Source organism: Syngnathus acus, chromosome 22, assembly GCF_901709675.1.
Source record: "Syngnathus acus chromosome 22, fSynAcu1.2, whole genome shotgun sequence".
Taxonomy (NCBI): domain Eukaryota; kingdom Metazoa; phylum Chordata; class Actinopteri; order Syngnathiformes; family Syngnathidae; genus Syngnathus; species Syngnathus acus.
This window is the reverse complement of record NC_051106.1, coordinates 2,373,413-2,381,123: the sequence shown is the minus strand read 5'-3', so window position 1 is coordinate 2,381,123 and position 7,711 is coordinate 2,373,413.

The following is a 7,711-nucleotide window of genomic DNA, read 5'->3' as shown; positions in this document are numbered from 1 at the left end:
GCTGAGTGTCTTCGCAGCCATCTAGGTGAGTGTGTTTCACCAGTGGCGGAGGAAATGAAGCAAAAATGATGGAGTGTTTGTTTTCTGACATTTTGTCTCTCTGCAGCCTCATCAGAGCCGAGCCTCGCAAACGTCAAGTGTTAATTTAGGGCTCCTGCCGAGCGTGAGGCTGTCAGGGACGGATGCTTGGAGGAGGGAGGTGAGCTCTTGCAGAAAATGACCCTTCTGCTCTGATTGTCTTCTGGCTTGCAGACTAGCACTAAGGGGAAAAACAAAGGCACAGGCAAAGAGAGGGAGAAGCAGCTGAGTGCTAATGCATCTCACAGCAATTAGAGAAGCTTACCTGACTGCGTGAACACAGCACATGACAACACACGAATGCTACACTCAGATGTCCCTCTTGTTGAAGTAAATCAAAACACATTCTGCGCACACTGATAAGAGTCTAACCCAAATGCAGTACACCACAACATTGGTATCATCACTGGTAATAACTTTTAATGTCCATAGTCGGCTGGTAGCACAACAGGGAAACTCGCACTGTCGCTACAGCAAAACACCAAGCAGCTAAAGGACAGGAAGATTGTCAGTCACACTTTGACAGGTTTAAAGTTATACCTAATTTATATTCATGAACATTGTTCTTATTTATTATCCATATTTGCACCAAACGGCAAGTGCTAAAAATGCAATATTGCTACTTATGGTCGTCTTGTTTAGCCTGCAATCTTTTCCTTCTGTATATACCTACGTCTTACTTCTAAGTCTTCTTGACCACTTGATGGCATCGTAGAGCAAATCAGATTCAGAATCAGCTTTATTGACCAAGTTTGTGCATGCCAAACAGGGAATTTGACTCCGGTTGATCTCAGCCTCTGTACAATATTTAAGTGACTGACAACATTCAACAAATGAAGCACCACGAAGCTTTGAACCATGAGTAAAACTGTCAGGAAATGAATGGAGCTGGGCGACCAAATACAGCTTGGACCAGGGTTTATTGAAGAACTCAAAAGATAGACTAGAGGCTCGACTAGGGACAAGACCAGAACAGAACAGACTGGAGACTAGAAACAGAAGACACGCGAACCGAAACTATGACATTAAAACAAGGAACAAACTGTGACAGATCTTGACAAAAACAATTAGCTGGAGTGCTTCATGAAGCTTCATTTCTGATCACTAGTCTGAAGTGATTCCCAAGGAAAATGATGCATCAGGAGGCATGCAAAGTTGAAAATGGACAATCAATCCAAAAGAGAGTGGTTTTTTGTCCTCATTATCCAAATTATAACAAGTTTCACTCATCAGGCAGTTCTATGTACTATAAGAAGCATGCAATGAAAATTTTTCCACACAACCTCTCTCAGATCTATTTATTTACTTTGCTTTGAAACCGTCGACGGAAAAGGCTCCCAAAATTGTGCCACAAGGTTCCAAGCTTTTCTTATAAAAGGCTGGTCTCAACATTAAATATTGTAACAATAACACTGCAGTCAAAAGTATTGCTATGAGCAAACGATGTTTTCATATTTGTCCTAGAAGTTTGCATACTAAAAGAGTCCAAAACATCAAATACTTTGTGATGAGAGCAACATTTAAAGCTTGTCATACTGGAAGTTAAGGTAATTCTGTAATTACTTGGTGTAAAAGAATGTGTTCTAATTTATCTGGAAATTCCTTTTTTTTTCTTGTCCTTTCACTCCACCATACCTCAATTCAATCACTTGAGTGCTTCTGTCTCAGTTATGCAAATCTGAGATTCACAGAATGAACGCATTTCAATGCCCAGTTCACTTGTGAACTGAGGTGGCACAAAAAAATTCTTCCATTTCAATGAGCCTCTCCTCTGCTGCTATCAAGGCTACCCTTTTTATTTGCTTCTTCTATCACGTTATTCTTTTTTTTAACTTGCTTTTCATTTTAGGCTAGCGCGCAATGTTTTCCGTGCTTGGCGGATGTATAAAAAAGGGGAGTGTTTTGTGGAAAATACTTGATGTATAAGTTCATGGAAATTTTAGGAAGAAATGTAAAATGTAAAAAGGAAGAAATCAACCACTTGAAACAACCACTTTTAAATATGTCTGAAGGAAAAGTATTACCTAATTAGTTTTGTTATAAACTTAACGCAGTACGTCCTCCATTTTCACCAATGAGTCATTTAAATATTTCCACAGAATTAAAAATAGTATAATTTTCAACATTTGTTTTCAAATGCTAGTATTCATTCTCCAAAATGTTGACAATAACAGTCTCTTGAAAACAGCCCCTTAATATGATCTGTATTCCCTTAGACAGAAAAATATGAGTTTGTTGAACTTGGCAAGTGCATGAACTTTCTGAGCAGGGTTTGATTGACATCCAGCCTCAGGCCTGAGTATGGCAAAGGCCAGTGTCTCGACATCCAGACCGTAGCACTCTTATCCCCAGGAATAAGTCCATGCAGCCAGGCACTCAGCAGGAGGCTAATAGACTAGCTCAGAGGAACCCCGGCCCCCACTGAAGCTTGATGTATTGTGCCAATAGTCTTGTCTACATTATGGACCACAAGCCACAATTTCACAGTACAGCGGGGTGACTGGCCCCGAGCCCTGGCCCTGATTGGCCAGTGATGGATGGTGTTGACAGTTACAAGCTGAGTAGCAAGTGGAGCAACACAAAGGTCAAGGTTGAAGCTGCCAGTGTGGTCTGGTAAAGAATGCAAGGTCTCCATGGCAAGGAAATACTGCTTCTATTAGCCACTAATTATGCAGGCTGACGACAAAAGCTTTAGTCACTAGAAGCCATGTTTTGTTAACAGACATTGTTGCATCAATTCAATGTTACGTACTGATTTACGCAAGGAAAACATGATCATTTAATAAAATCTCAACGAAATTAGAAGCTGGTTGACCTCCAGTCTATTCAAACATTCTATTCAAAAGTTGTGCTTAAAAGGTTTGCTTCAAAATGTCATTGATGTAAAATGTAATTGATGTTGTTCTTTAATCCAAAATGTGAGCGATAGTAAACTAATGCAGGCGCACGGTCGTCCCCAAGGTCCACATGAGAAGTTTTTTTTACATTGTTGGTGTAACCATGGCGACTAATACACAGGGTCCAAAAAAATATTTGTTTTAAACATTATATAATAGTTTTATACAGAATATTTAGTCCAAATATGTCTATCTTAGCTTGAGAGTTAGAAAAAATAAAAATATAAAATCAACCAATTGTAGGTATAATTGATGATGATTAGGTCATTTAAATGACCCTCAAAAGAAATTATATGGCCAATTATTTGTTTTTGGAAAATAGCAAATTATGCTGATTTTACTCTAATTTGAAGGTGATTTTTTTTTAACCAGATTTTTGAATGGTACTATAACACAAAAAATAATTTGCATTGAGAAACTGCGGCTCTTGATTTTTTTGGGGGGGTGGGTCCAATTCCAGGTACCACTTTATTGTAATAAAAGATAATAATGAAATAATGAATGTATATTTGACCTCATACCTATTCTCCGACAACATTCTTTTGTGTACACTGTTAAATAAAACATTTGTTCCCACTACAGAGTCATGCGGTGTGAACAACTTGACGATGAGACATTTTCTCTTGTCATTTTCCTCCAGTACTTCAGTGTAATTTCTTTTTTTTTTTTCCCCTGCCCTCTATTTTTTTTTTTCCACCGTCGCCTGCAGTATGTGGCAGTCTGAATTGTGTGTTATTACCCAGCAGGAGACAATATCATTACCACATATTTGCTTGTCAAGGGTTCTGCAAGAATGGTGCTGTCTTGGGCCTCAGTGATCTAACAACCTCACACAGGGCTCCAAAATTACCCACTCCTGCTGGGGGAAGTCAAAACACTACCAGTTAGAGAGAGGAGTGGAACAAAACAGAGGTAGCCCTCTCTCCCCTCTTCAGTCAGTCTCCCCTCTCTCAGCAAGGTAAAAGGAGACACACCTCCTCTGCGCAAAACGGAGGATGCTATTCTCTCGCGGCTTGATAGAGATATATGTTTGCTTCAAGTGCTGAGCAATATGAGGTTGTATGAGTCTTTTTTTTTGTAAGAGGGCAGTTGTGTTCCCCGTGGTGTACCAATAACGTTGGATGCACTGTTCATAATTACCAGTCCTTGGAATGTTTTTTTTTTCTTCCTGATGAGTTTGGCGCTGGTTGGAGCAATAATATGTCTGCACAAAACATTTCAAGGGGTTTCAAGAATGAAGCTTGCAGATTACTCCTGGAGAAAATAACTTTAGAATGGGACAAACCAGCCCTTTCATGAAGACTGCTATTCTGACTTTGTCACAACATCTTTCTCATGAGACAAATAGAATTGCTATAATTTCCGTTGACAGCGTACAACAAACCGACGAGCGGTTTATGCATACTGAGTGACACAGCCGTCTATTTTCTTTCCGGGAAAACAGGCAATACACACTCTTGCAATTGAACCGCAAATGAGGAGTGAAAAACTGCCTCTCTTTCCGCAAGCTATCGAGATAGATATATGATTTTGTTTGCATATCTCATCACACTTAAAGAAGCACTGCGACGTAAACAACGTGGGCGCCATATATGAGCCTATCATTTAAAAATCCAAACGAATCAAGCTGGAAAACAATCAAGAGGGAAGTTTATGAGAGGTTTTAGTTCTGCCGCTTTCGAAGTTGTAGACACATCCTCATTTAATGTAAGATGTGGCAGGAAGTACATCCTGGACATGCCGTGGTGGTGAAACAAAGCAAGAGCCCTTGATTTGTCACAATAGGGGCCAGTCCATCAGAGATACTCATTCATATTCATGAAATAGGATACTAAATTTGAAGAATTTGCCAGGGATACACTTACGTGTGTGTGTTGTGTGTGTGAGTGCGTGTGTGTGTGTGTGTGTGCGTGCGTGTATATACATGTGTGTGCGTGTGTGTATATACATATGTGTGTATGTGTGTATATATATATATATATATATATATACACACATATACATATATATATATATATATATATACCGTCTTTTTCCATGCATAATGCGCAAAATTTAATGAATTTATTGTCCTAAAATCTGGGGTGCGCATTATGCATGGGTACAACAATTTTTGAAGAAAATCTCCCTCGAAATAAAACTTGAAATCACATCTTTCTTCTTGTTTGTTGTCAATCGCGCATCACATTCAGCCATCCTGCCCAACACACTTAGTCAGTAAAATTCATAATTGACGACACATCGTTTGATGCGATGGTGCAATCCTTGATGGTGTGTTATTGTCAAATATTGTTTTTTAATCTCCATCGCAGACCGGATATCATATGGAGGCCGCCATTACAGTACTAGTTTAAAAATCGACACCTAGATGGTGCTAGATATTCGAACTCGGCGGCGGAAATTCGGATCCGATGCGCAGAACGGATGCGCAAGACACGTCAGCTATATAAAGAGCGAGAGCTCAGTTCTCTACCTATTAGTTTCAACAATGAATGCGATAGTTTAATACAATCAGCAAATAACAAAATGCGTATTACAGGTAATATTTTATTTCACAACACTTTGCCTTGTTCCTTTCTTCTCTGCTGTTCACTTCAAACACGCTCCATACGAACACAATGCTCTCGTATCAGACGCTTGCTCTATCACCTGCTCATTTGCTGTCACAATGTACCCTACACAAATCCGAAACATTTCTTCGCTATCGAGTTTGCTACCGTATGCGCAGTGATACTGACCGGCAGAATAACATCCGGTTGTTCCCAAAGATGATCTTTTTTCTGAAATAATTTTACGTTTACGGACCTTAAGTAAGAGTCAAAATTTGGGTGCCTATCATACATGGGTACAGGCTTTTTTCCAGCATCGACATGCCATTTTTAGGGTGCGTATAATGCACGGGGGCGCATTATGCACGGAAAAAGACGGTAAATCTGAAAAAACTTGGAATGATATCAGGTAAGGAAATAGATTAGAATGAAAGAGCTTTCATTTTACTGCTAAAGTAAGCTCATTACAATTTGGAATTTAATTATTGCTCCAGCATTTACAAATGTGCTAGTAATATTCCAGATCTTGCATCAGTAAGATGTGTTATCTCACATGATATTAAATTAGAACTCCTTACAAACAAAGAGCACTCAAAGACAGCAGATAGGAGGATATGAGAACGTTTGAAAGTTTTTGCCACTAAATTAACCCGATTCTAATAGAATTTGAGGTAGATAACGTTGAACATTACAATTTTCTTTCAAGGCAATATATAAAATAGAAGAGTTGCAGATTGATTTCCATTTCCTTCTGAGATGCCCTGCCCTATCCGTGCATAATTTCATAATTTCAGATGATGCGATATGGCATTAATAGTTCCTATCTTATCTTGTCACACCCTGCAGTTGTTGGAGAGGATATGATTAGGTGAACAATAGCATGGGTAATGCACTTCATGAAGCCCATCCTGTTTTTTTTTTTAGACAAAATAGGTGGAGAGGAGCAGGAAGGGCCGCGGGGCAGACATGACAACAGTCAAATGGTGCCATGTTACAATCGGAACATGACACTGAAGCCATTTAGAGTAAAGCACATTTGAAAAAAAAAAAAAACAACAATGTTATTCCATTCACACAGGATTAGCCATGTATTGTTATGTAGTGGTTATTTAGGAACAAGAAAACATCCCTGGGCCAACAGTGGAAGCGTGGCTGCAAAGCCCAGCGTTTGGACCAATTGGATGCACCATTAAACCTTTTAAACTCAGCTCCTCCTGCCAGAAACTAAAAACAAACGTGGCTCTTAGGGTATCAATGGGCACCACTTATAGGAAACAATGCCCTGTTGAGGACCTCCAGTTTCCTCATCAATGAACATCAAAGATGAATGAGCTCTGGCTGACAGCGTTGTTTTGGACTCTGAAACCCACAAAGCCCCGTTCAGCATCATCCTGGTCTTTCTACTCCAGGCTGCCCAACAGGTGCCATGTCGCCCCTCAAGACAAGGCGAGGGTTGGGCAAGGGGAGGTCCGGTCCACGACCGATCAAATCCACATTGCTTTAAAATCAAACTTTTTTGTTTCTGCTCTTTCCTCCTCTTTTGGATGGGACCTTAAATGAGAGCGAAATCAAGAAGACAAAACACACAGCGACATTAGGGGCAAAGTCAAACAAGCCCATTGACAAAGGTTAAACTAGATTAGCACTAACTAAAGCACAGTTTTCCACCTACATTTCATTCTTTATTAAAATTATGTTTTTGTTGGACACTTCCTGGTTCACAGACGACGATGGACTTAGAGATGGATAACATTTGGAAACACATTCATGCTCACGTTCACATCGATGTACAGTAATCCCTCGTTTATCCCGGATAATTGGTTCCAAAAACCACCCGTGATAAGTGAAATCCGCGAAGTACGGTCACCAACAAGAAGTACTGGGCAGGCAAACGAGTTAGCGGAAAGATGCTAATTCACGATCGTGCTAACACGCGAAAACTTCTAAAGGAATGTAAATGAACATTTGGAGCAATACTACATTGTCCTAAAGGTTAGACACATGTTTCCTCAATTTAGAAGTTTTATTTTGACTTTTAAATGATTTTTTTAATTTGGAAAAAAAAATCCGCGATGTAGCGAAGCCGCGATAAACGAAACGCGAAGTAGCGAGGGATTACTGTACAACAAAAACTGATAGTGTTTTTTTGATAATTATTATTTTCTCAAAATCTATTCCCTACAAAGA